The sequence below is a fragment of the Crotalus tigris genome, unplaced genomic scaffold, assembly GCF_016545835.1.
Source record: "Crotalus tigris isolate CLP2741 ecotype Arizona unplaced genomic scaffold, ASM1654583v1 scf7180000018127.1262416, whole genome shotgun sequence".
In the NCBI taxonomy this organism is placed as follows: domain Eukaryota; kingdom Metazoa; phylum Chordata; class Lepidosauria; order Squamata; family Viperidae; genus Crotalus; species Crotalus tigris.
The window spans coordinates 615,168-627,938 of NW_024096838.1; positions in this window are offsets into that span (position 1 = coordinate 615,168).

Here is a 12,771-nt window from a genome sequence, read left to right on the forward strand (position 1 = left end):
AGTATAAATCTTTCATTAAGGTTTCATTTGTACTTTTTCTAAAACTGGATGAATACTGCATCCAGAGGGAGCCAAGCTATTTTCCAAAGCACCTGAGGGTAGGACAAGAAGCAATGGATGAAAACTAATCAAGTTAGAACAATTAATCAGTGGAACAACTTGCCTCCAGAAGTTGTGAATGCTCCAACACTGGAAGATTTTAAGAAGAGACTGGATGATCATTTGACTAAAATGGTATAGAGTTTCTTGTCTGAGCAGGGGGTTGGGCTAGAAGACCTCCAAGGTCCCTTCCAACTCTGTTATTCTATTCTACTCTATTCTACTCTATTCTACTCTACTCTACTCTACTCTACTCTACTCTACTCTACTCTACTCTACTCTACTCTACTCTACTCTACTCTACTCTATTCTATTCTATTCATATATATATATATATATATATATATGAATATGTCATATATATATGTTTTCTGAGGTTTTCGCGGGTGTTTGTATGTAGGTCTTTGGTTATTCGGCTTTTCTCCTGCGTAAAATTGGAAGTGTCTTGGCAACATTTCGACGAAGTCCCATTCGTCATCTTCAGCCTGGTGTTTTTGGCTTCGTGCTTCTAGGAGCACGAAGCCGAAAACACCAGCCTGAAGATGACGAATATATACTGGTCATTGATTATAATAAATTAGTAGGGAAGAAAGGGAATCAAATGGTTGTCAATTGGCTATTGATACCTGCCATGCTTGCAGCCTTGAAGCCGTCAGACTGTCTTTGCCCTCCTTCCTTCTTCTTTTGGATGTGGAGGAATAAGCAGCATTCAAGGCGTGTGCCAGAGTCTTAACAATAGTGTAAACAAGGTGCTTATTTGTGATCCGTATTCTGTTCCTTTTCTGTTGGGTCTCCAATGTTGCTATCTCGGTGCATCTTTTCCGGCTTTTGACCGAAAAGAGATTCTTTGAAAAAGAACAGCGAAATGACTGCTCTTGAAATTGGGGTTCCACAAAGAGATTGGTTTGAAAAACCTCATCCTTTGGATTTTTTTTGGCCTGAAAATCAAAGCTCCAAATACTATGGATGTATTGGTAAAGTCTGCGTTTTCTCACTGGAAATTCCCCTAAAACTGTCGTGATCCAGACTTTCCCTTCAATGGGTCCTGGTAATCTCTCAAGTGCTAAATGAAAAGGAAGAATTCTGGGCAGAAGAGAAACAAATTCTTAGAAATGAACAAAGACATTGACTTGTCTCCATTTAGAGATGGCATCCTCCGAGAGTGCTGTATCTCCAGTCATTGAGAATAATTGTGATATAACAACACAAATTCCATTCGTGACAAGCACAGGAGTAAAAGTCCTCATGAAATGCTCTCCATTCTCTATGTCTGAAGCAAAGAGGCCAATCAATGTCCATCTGAAATAGAGCAGAAATTGGACAATTCCTGGGTAATGGAACCCTTCTTTGGGAAGCATGTGGTGGAAAAAAGGGAATTGACTTTTATCACTCAGAATCTCTGAAACAATTCTACCTCTAACCTAAAAACATAACAAAGAATGCTGTTTTATATTTGAGGTCACATCAATTCCAAAATATTAAGTTTTAAGAAATCCAGCTTGGTTCTTTTGAACGTATTAGAATAGTTTATTACTGGTTAATCATTAGGCCATATTAAAATACATAATATAAAACAGAACATCTTATTAAAGATCATATTTGCAATATATACAATAGAACAAAAGAAACAAAGTTAGCAAAAAAGAATAAAAATAAAGTATCACCCCTACAATTTGCAGGTCTCAGCTGAACTGTTTTGTTCAAAAATGGGCCAAGTTACAAGTAATTATTTTAATTTTGTTCACACAGGAAATACATTGTTTTAATATGAGGATCCCGATAGGTTGCACATCTATCCAAAATATTGATCTACAGTATTTCTTGTACAATTGAGATTCAAATAATGCATATTTAAGTCTTCTCCTTTGAAGCTCCGCAAATACAAGTCTGTTCATAATAGGGGGCATAATAGGGCACGCCTTACTAACACTGATGATGTTACCTAGTTAGGATAATGAAATGTCTGCAAGAAAACAAGCAAGATCAGAGACTACCAAGGACTCCTCAATCGGGGACTTGCTTAGATCGTCCATATTTAACCATTGTATCCAGCTGCTCAAATCTTGCTCAAGTAAAGAATGCCCTAAGACGTTTAGGCATTTCTGCATTCAAATACTTCACAATTTGGAAGATCCATTTTTCTCTGCTGTGGCATCCTGGATGCTTTGGGTAACAATCATTTTAGCTTGTTCTTCATTTGTACAAGACACAGAGAAATCCCCAGCTCCTAATATAATTTGTCAGTTGTACAATCTAAGAGGTCTTTAATTGAAATTTTGCCTGTTGTATCAAACACAATTTTGGTAGTCTGTCGCTTTCCATAGCATTAATTTTACACTAATAATTATATTCCCTGAATTTAGACAAAGAACAAATAGCATAAAATACCCAATTCTGCTCTAACAGTAGATGAAGTCCTCTTGTTGACACCCAAGTAAGTTCTCAGATGCGGTGATTGGGTTTCTTCTAGTAGTGGTATCTTTTTTAAGACTCAAACATCAGCTCCATGTTAGAGTATGGGGGAAACCTTTGTTTTATATATTTTAATAACTGAGGCTAAGAAAGCTGGATGGCTATGATTTTTTTAAAAAATTAAACAGTATGTTCACTCATGCCCATGCTCTAAGTGAACTCCTTTGATGAGAAAGAAGCCATGATCCTATCTCAGAGAAAATTATCCTTAGGTAAGAAAAATTGTTAACTTGCTCTTTTGGTTTACCACTGAATAAGCAATTTATGGTATGGTGTTATTTTCCAAAGACTATGACTTTTTCCTTTGATTTATTAATAATCAGAATTATAATGACAGTGTCTTTTTAATAACCTATGTAACCCAACACATTAGTATATTATTATTTGTGGAACCATCTCTCCAAAGCACCTGAGAGTAGGACAAGAAGCAATGGATGGCAACTAATCAAGGAGAGAAGCAACCTAGAACTAAGGAGAAACTTCCTGACAGTGAGAACAACTGTCAGTGGAACAACCTGCCTCCAGAAATTGTGAATGCTCCAACACAGGAAGTTTTTAAGAAGAGTCTGGACAACCATTTATCTGAAATGGTATAGAGTTTCCTGCCTGAGCAGGGGGTTGGACTAGATGACCTCCAAGGTCCCTTCCAACTTTACTATTATTATTATTATTATTATTATTATTATTATTATTATTATTATTATTATTATTATTATTATTATTACTATTCTATTCTATTCCACTCCACTCCACTCCACTCCATTCCATTCCATATTTTCTATTCTATTCTATTCTATTCTATTCTATTCTATTCTATTCTATTCTATTCTATTCTATTCTATTCTATTCTATTCCATTCCATTCCACTCCACTCCACTCCATTCCATTCCATTCCATTCCATATTTTCTATTCTATTCTATTCTATTCTATTCTATTCTATTCTATTCTATTCTATTCTATTCTATTCTATTCTATTCTATTCTATTCTATTCTATTCTCTCACTCAAATAGGGTCTGTCTGTCTCACCTATGCCAACAGAAGTGGCATACTATGAATTTTGCTTGGTGGGGTTTAGGAGAGGAGCCCTTTGTGCCACAGCATCTGCTTTCTGGAACATTATACCACTCAAGGTGAGATATGACCCTACTCTCTTGGCCTTCTGTAAAGATCTTAAAACCTGACTCTGCTCATTGGCCTGGGAGATGGATAGGGGCATATTATCCTGGAGGTGGTTACAGGATTAACAATAGCAGTAACACTTAGTCTTATATACTGCTCCATAGCCACAATATCTATTGGAGGAATGGGCCAGTGATTGCAAGATCCCTTTTATTCCCCCTTTTAAATACAGGTAGTCCTTGACTATTAGTCTTTTGGTGGCTGTTTGAAGTTACAACAGCAGTGAAAACTGACTTTTTACCATTTTTCACACTTATGACCATTGATGCATCTCCGTGGTCACATGAGGAAAATTTGCATGCTTGGCAACTGGTTCATATTTAGAACAGTTGCACTGTCCAAGAGTGCAACAAGCAAAGTCAACGGGGAAGGCAGAATCATTTAAACAACTGTGTTACTGACTTAACAACTGCAATGGTTTGCTTAACAACTGTGGCAAGAATGGTTGTAACATGAGGCAAAACTCACTCAACAAATGTCTTGCTTAGCAACATAAATCTTGGGCTCAGTTGTGATTGAAAGTTGAGGCCAACCTGTATAGGAATTACTATTGTCATCTTTCACCCAATTGGGGCTTGGCAGCTATTATTTAGTTGTGCATAAATCTGCCAATAGTGTTAAATATTGTTTATGATACATTAATAGAATATTTCATTTGAGCATTTACATTTTTATTAAGCTTCAGACCATGTCTCCTTTTGTTTTCTTTAAGATTTGTATTTTCTCACACTTCATTATTCCATAGGATTGAAAGCAGTTTAACCAGGGAAATGAGATAAGATATACATTCTAAGCATATGTCTGTGAAGTTTCTCAGTCATCCAGGTCATGGTTCTCAGTCAATGACCATAGAGAAAAGCAGTTCTTGAACCCCATAGAGAACATATGACTCAATCTATTGCTCACCTATCAACACTGCACTCCCTCTATTAGATAGAAAAACACACAAACAAACCTGTGGAACTTTGTAGGTGCCTACTAATGTTGACATCTGGATGGAGATGTCATTGGCAGCTCCATCAAGAAAAGTCAAAAGATTGTCCTTCTTTCCGCAACTGTAGTTGGGAACATTGGCTTCTCCAGTAGAGAGCATGTCCAGCAAGGCATCTGAAGTATCAAGTGTGTTCAAACAGTTGTCATGGATGTTATAGCCCAGGGTGAGGTTGTGCAAGAACTTGGGTTCCTTATCGACATTTTGAACGGCGGAAATGAAGTGTATGATTTTTGACTGACTAGAAGATAAACTGTGATAAAAAATATGTTCATGTCATACTCATCATCACATAAACAATAACAAGTAAATATTGAGTCAATTGATTCTTAAGCCAATGATCCCAAACCAGAGGAAATGATAATCACCCATAAAGATTTAATTCTTGTGAGTGTTGAGAGGATGGGATGGAGATAGTCCTCCACCAGGGTTAGTAGTCTCAAAGATATCATTATTTGTAATTGTGCTGGCTTTCATTTCTCCAGTAACTAGGATTCAAAATCATTTAATCATTAAAGTAAAACCATGGAAAAAAAGAGAATGGTTTATAAGCGACAGCTTGCTGTTAGAAGTTGTAGGTGCTTCATCACTGGAAGTTTTTAAGAAGAGACTGGACAATCACTTGTCTGAAATGATATAGGGTTTCCTGCTTGAGCAGGGGTTGGACTAGAAGACCTCCAAAGTCCCTTCCAGCTCTATTTGATTGATTGACCCAGACAACCAATTCTAAAAACAAGTGAGCCTCTATTTTTATAAGGAACAGTCTTTGAATATCAATGAGCGGTTATAAAAATAAAACTGGCTGCACAGGGGCAACTATAACTCTTTCAATAATTCAGTGATAAACTGAAGATTAGACAGGAAGAGGAAAACAATTGGGACTTCTTTTGGGTTTTTATCTGCCCTAGTTTTGAGTCACTTCCACAAAATAAGACAAAAGAGAGAAGCCTTGGAAATTGAATTAAATTAAGCAGATCCTGCAATATACGAGTAAGTGAATATGATGAAAAGATGGTATGTGTTAGAGTTGCAAATGAAGGGAATGCAACCCCACTACACTGAATGACTTACGGGTGAGACTGACTAGAAGGAGCCCTGTTGAAAAGCAATGTTTTATGTGATAGTCTTGTTGCAGTGGTGACCACACTAATGAGATGGTCTCCTGGCCTGTAATAGCTCCATGGACTTTTTCCATCGTCCTTCTCCAAAATCAGTGGGCACTTCATTCTAAGCTTCCCAGAGACTGGCTGGCAGATCATCATCAGCAGAAACAGAAGCAGGATATCCATAATTCATAGGGATGAATCAATCCCCTTCTCGTATGTAAGAATGAACAAGAAGCGCTAGTAAAACTCAAACCATTCTCTCAAGATGGAAATGCCATCAGACAGAGACAAACTGAACTTCAGTTGGAAAGTAGAGAAAATACATTGAGAATACAGCCCCTGCCTTTCCCAAAACTTATGCCACACAGAATGGGATCTGAGGCATTTACCCTTTTCTTAATCAAGATCCTTTCCATGTTGCTTCAGTCTGATGTTTTCATCAAAGGCAGTCATTGGAGAGGTAGCAAAAGAGATCTCCAAAACCCAGGATAGTTTTAATTACAGTGAGAAGCAACTTCTCCTCTGGGTATCACAAACTTCTCTTCTGCTCTTTGTATAGAGAGGTAGCTGGAGAAACCATGGTACTGAAAAGTTACAGATACACCCTTGAGGATACTGTTCTATATTAATTATGGTCCTTCCTGCCAGGACTCATCCAGAAAGTGATGCTGGAGTTCAATACTTGCTTTCCTTCAACATGGTATCTTGTCTCCAGAGGCTGCTGGTTCAATCACCCAGAAGTATGGAGCTTGGTACCATTCTGGGTTGATGACACTTAACTCTAGTGCTACCTGTCTCCTAACATCAAGAAAGCAATCCAAACCCTTGAACCCTGCCTAATGTTAAGAGCATGACCTGTTTCTGATTTTCTTTTCTATTAGATCTTCATTTATTAATATCGAATTATAGCTGAGTTGCTCATGCTGAAGTTAAATTTCATTTCCCATCTGTTGTAGAAAATCCATTTTTTTTATAACAGCCAGGAAAGTGTTAGGCTGTGGATTGCATTGTTGGGTAAGTAGGGTGAAAGTTATAGCCTGCGTAGACATTTTTATTTTAATAATAATAATAATAATAATAATAACAACAACAACAACAACAATAACGACAAAGTTGTTAGAATAGAATAGAATAGAATAGTATAGAATAATAGAGTTGGAAGTGACCTTGGAGGTCTTCTAGTCCAACCCCCTGCCCAGGCAGGAAACCCTATATCATTTCAGATAAATGGTTGTCCAATCTCTTCTTAAAAACTTCCATTGTTGGAGCATTCACAACTTCTGGAGGCAGGTTGTTCCACTGATTAACTGTTCTCACTGTCAGGAAATTTCTCCTTAGTTCTAGGTTGCTTCTCTCTCTGATTAGTTTCTTCTCTCTTTCCTTGATGCTGTCTGTGTTGCTTTCCATATTCACTGAGATGCGTTATATTTTGAAGGTCTTTTTAGTTTATCATATAAAGTAAGGACTGTGATTTCTGCAGCTAAGATGGTGACAGTGCCCACAGGATGATTGAAGCTGGGACCTGATTTTTTGCCACATTTACCCAGAAACAGGTATGAGGGGACCTTATAGCCCTTCTGGTTGTGTTGCCATATTCGACCACAGGTGTGGAGCCCCCGTGGTCTTCCTGTATATGAGGCTATGTGTCATCCCTCCAAAAGTCTTCCATAAACTCAGAAGATTAGTTTTTCTTGCCATGTATATGCGTATAAGTGGTATATAAGTCTCATAAATAAATAAATAAATAAATAAATAAATAAATAAATAAATAAATAAATAAATAAATCTGAATTAGACTGTGTTCTTTCTCTGGGTCATGTATGTGTGTGTATGTGGGTATATGCATAATTTTTTGTCAGGTTTATGAAGTGTATATTGGAAGTGATTACCCTTTGAGAGCTGTATGCAACATAATGTATGCTGATTAGTGTACATTAAAAGTGACAATGAAGTTATCCTATCCTATCCTATCCTATCCTATCTTATCCTATCTTATCCTATCCTATCCTATCCTATCCTATCCTATCCTATCCTATTCTATCCTATCCTATCCTATCCTATTATTTGGAAGGTGCAATTGAGACACCTAGAGGCAGTTGTTGGGGGGATCATGTTTCTTTTTATTTTAAGTACACTAGGTTTCCAGAATCCAAACCACGGACAAAGCAAAACAGAGTAACTCTGAAAATTTTAGGTACAACCACTGCCACTCAGTGTGTATAATCATAAATAGCCACTGCTCTTCAACTCTCCTAATTTTATCTCCTATGTCTCCACTCCTATATTTTTCTCTAAAGATTTCTCTTTGTTATATGGGCATGAGTCTCTTACTCATGTCCCAGTCTGGGTTAAGTGGACTTGTGACATTGGGTGCTTGACCTCTCTATATGCCCTGCTTTCTATGCAAGTACCTCTATCAACTCAACTTAAATGAGAACTATCTTAATTTTGCTATTCGTATCTGTCAAGAGTGAAAAGCTGGCAGCTACATGCCTCTCTATTTTCATCTTGTCATTTAAATGGGGGGGGGGTGTTTTTTTTTGACTGAGTTAGTTAGAGAAACAAAACCTCTCCAGTTCTACGGAAGCTTGCTGAGAGTCGGCAGTATGGAAAGCTTTCAAGGACATTCTAGCAGGTGTGAAGAAGATAGCAGATGGTTCCCATAACAAAGAGAATTTGTTCATATAAGCTACATGGGGGTCTTTGGCTGGGGCAGTCATTGTTATATGCTATGGTATGATGCCTTGAGATTTTAGAGTTAGTTTTACCTCGCCTCTACCAGGCCCTGTATTCAATAAACAATAAGATTTTCAGAAAAGAAAATGATCCTGGATTTTTATTTGGATACTTGAGCTGGAAGCTGACATTATTGTTTTCCTTTATATTAAATTTTTCATTCACTTAATTATATAACTGTTATATCTCTTTTCCTGAAATATTATTTCAATGTATTAAACCTGTTTTCCTGAATTATTGTGCCTCCACACCAACTGGACACCAACCCTATTGGCAAAAATGCAGAAACAAAACTCCTGTAATGCTCCGAATGATAAGTGAGCCCCATTTTGTGGCACTCCTGTTTAACTTGATGCCAAGAAGAGGAATATGTGAGATTAGGCTGAAGCTGCCATACTAAAAATGAAGCAGATGTCAATAAAGGAGAATATTTGTAGCTTAGGATTGAAATGAGGGGTCATTGTTGCACTTGGTTGTTTTCTTGCAGACATTTTAATACTCAAACCAGGTAATATCATCAGTGCTAGTAGCTTGGGTAATGAAATGTCTGCAAGAAAACAATCAAGCTCAAAAAGCACCACGGACCCTTCATGAAGCAGGCAGGAAAACAGGAAAAGCCAGGAATCTTGTCTACAAAATCCCTTAAGGGAGGTAGATTGGACAGAACCAAGTTGTTAAGGAAACAAATGAAAAATGTCACCTGAAGGTCTATGACATCGCCCAAACTGAATCTTCTTGACATCCAGCTCTATTGCACATGCCTACTTTTGAGGATAAATCATAGCAAGAAAGAGATCTTGTTCAAACAGAGTTAGATTTCCATATTCATTCTATCTTAGGCAAAGACTCTTTCCTCTTCTATTTTGGGAATCCTGTCTCTTCTGTTCAGATGTCTTATGTTAATATAGAATAATCACATTTGTTATGATGCCATTCCCTGTCTGCATGTCGGTTTTTTTCATTCATTCATTTATTTTACTGGTTGATGATTATATTGGACTTTAATTTTAATAGTCTTACTTTCTTCATAGTTTTATTTTCTTTGCTTTTCCTTTGTTTTTAAATAACCTTAATTCTCAAACAGATGCAAAGGAAACATACAAGCCCAATAATAACTGTAATGAAAAATTAAATGTTATGAACCTGAGAAACTATTTCACTATCAATTCCCTACTTTTATCATTAGATGTTCCTTAATGTTTAGATCTGGTCTTAGGATAATAATGTAACACTTGGGGAAGAAGATGCAGCATAACAATCCAACACTGGAGGTCAAGATGGAGAAGACCTGCACGGCTACCATGGACTTTCCTTTTGTGCTCAGGTAGGTAGGCAAGAAGGAGAACCAGACACTGCAGAAGACCAGCATGCTGAAGGTGATCAGCTTGGCTTCATTGAAAGCCCCAGGCAGGTTTCTGGCCAGGAAAGCTACAGTAAAGCAAATGGCAGCAAGGAAACCCATGTAGCCAAGGACAATATAAAACATGGTAACAGAGCCTTCGTTGCATTGCAGGATAATCACTCCAGGCTGGGTGTGGAAATTAGAGTCAGGATATGGGGGAGAAACTCCAAGCCAGATGGAGCAGATGATAATTTGACCAGCAGAACAAAAAAGGATGATGGAGTTGGCCAAACCCTTTCCCAACCATCTTCTGACCCTGTTCCCTGGTTTTGTGGCCAGGAAAGCCAGCACCACTGTGATTGTTTTGGCCAACACAGAAGACACAGCTACTGAGAAAACAATGCTGAACACTGTTTGTCGGAGAAGGCAGGTGGCTTTCCTTGGTTGGCCAATGAAGAAAAAGGAGGACAAGAAACAGAGCATGAGGGAGACCAAGAGGATGTAGGAGAGATCCCGGTTGTTGGCTTTGACCATGGGGGTTTCTAGGTATTTAAGGAATATGATTAAAGCCAATCCTGTTGTTAGAAAAAAGAGTAGGGCAAAAGAGATCAGAATGATGCCTAGATCCTCTTCATAAGACAGGAAAGTTATAACTTTTGGAATACACTGGACTCTGTTCTCAGTTGGATATTGATCATCTGGGCACTTGGTGCATTTTTCCGTATCTAAGAGAACCAAAAAGCAATATTTCTTTAATATTCTTATTTTCAAGAAACACCTGCTTTGGATATCATCTTATATTGAGAGACAGGAAAGCCATAGTAAATGGTAAATAGGAGGCTGCATATATATGCACATGTATGGATATGTGCACACACACACACAATTATATGTATAATTATAAAAATAACAAGAATAAAATCCAAACTGATATACTGTACATCGGACATATCAAACACAAGGCCTGGGGGCCGAATGCAGCCTGTGATGTGGTTTCATGTGGACTGCAAAGCCATCCTGGAAACAGTGAGGGAACAGCCCCTGCTGCCTTGGCTCTGGCCCAGGCCAGCCAGGAGCCAATGTACAATTTTGTGGTGGCCATCTATGCTGAAACACATTTATTTATTTATTTATTTAGGAGATTTATATACTGCTTTAAGTGCAAGCACTCTCTAAGCGGTGTACACCAGTAAGCAATGTATATATATATATTTACATTTCCCCCAACAATCTGGGTCCTCATTTTAGCTACCCCGGAAGGATGGAAGGCTGAGTCAACCTTGAGCCGGTGAGATTTGAACCACTGACCTGCTGAACACAGTCAGCTAAAGTGGCCTGCAGTACTGCACTCTAACTGCTGCGCCACCTCGGCTCCATTCAGTCTTAGCTGCACAAGGCCATCCAAAAACAGTGAGGAACCAGCCCCTGCCACGTTAGCCCCGCCCCCGGGTGCATGCTGCAGAGGTGTCACCCTTTGGGAGGAATGAAGAAATGCACTATCATCTGGAAGTGGCCAGTAGATGGCCCTCGCCTACTTCACATATCTGGCTTGATGGGCTCTGCCCTGGTCCCACCCTCTTCTGCCACAGACCCTCAGATCTGTCCCACTCCTGCTCAGGCCCCCACAGGAACCCTTGATGCGAATGATGTAGAGCTGGCCATGCCCACCCAGTAGGCCACACCCACTCCACCCATGCCCACCCAGTAGGCCACACCCACCCTGGCCACACCCACCCGGCCCCCCAACCGCAATGCTGATGCGGCCCTCAATGAAATTGAGTTTGACACCCCTGCTGTACATGGTGCCACAACTACCCTTCACTAAGGCAGCTCACCAAATTTTCATCCTACATTGGTTGAGTCCTGTCAAAGCTCATTGAGAAAGGAGTTCTATAAGGAAGGGGCTGTAATAGAATAAGCAGGTTTCTAAGGACCCACAATGTGCCAATGTTTTAAGGAATAGACCTGAAACATGCCTATTATATCTGTTCTGGTGGGATAAGCAGATATCCTTAGGGAGACGAAGTCCACATATACCCTGTCCTTTGCCATGTGGGCCTTCAAAGGTGAACTTAATTGTACTTGGAAAGAAACTGGGAGCCTGTGAAGTTCACACAATAGGAGTACCCATTCATCCAATGTCACCCACCTTTCTGAGTGGAGATGGTCCCCTCTGGGCAAGGAACACAGTCATAGCAGCAAATTGGTTTCCCTTCTCGAGCCTGCTTGAAAAATCCAGGACGACAATTGTCCACACATTTGGACAGAGGAAGAGACTAAACAAAAAAGAAAAGAAAAGAAGGAATGCCAAATAAAATGTGTTAGAACTAACCATCTATGGAAAATGGAGATGCATACGCCATTAGCCAAGAAGTCTCCAAGCTTCACTTAGGCAAATATGAAATCTCTAATTCTAATTCTAATTCAAGACAGATGTAGGAGATGTAACTTCTAGCAGATTCTTCATTTAGTTCCTCCCTTTTGCTTCTGCGATATCACATTATAGATAAAGAATTTTCCACTTGATAAAGTCTGGAGGGATGGAATTAAGTAAAGATATAAGCACTAAATTACAAGTTCCTCCTTATGGTTGTATTATCATGCATTCCTGCATTCTTTGTATATCTACGACTTTAAAGAATGATGATCTATTCATGTTAAATATTAGATTAAAGTTTATCCTAAAACTATTCTATCAGATTTATTAAAATAGAATAAAACTGCGATGAAGAAAGAAATTAGTAGTATCTGAAAAAGTTTCTTCTGGACTATATAAAACATTGCAAAGCCCCCCTTTCAAAGTAGTCAAAAAGAGTCTCCCAATTAAAATACAAAGCAAATATT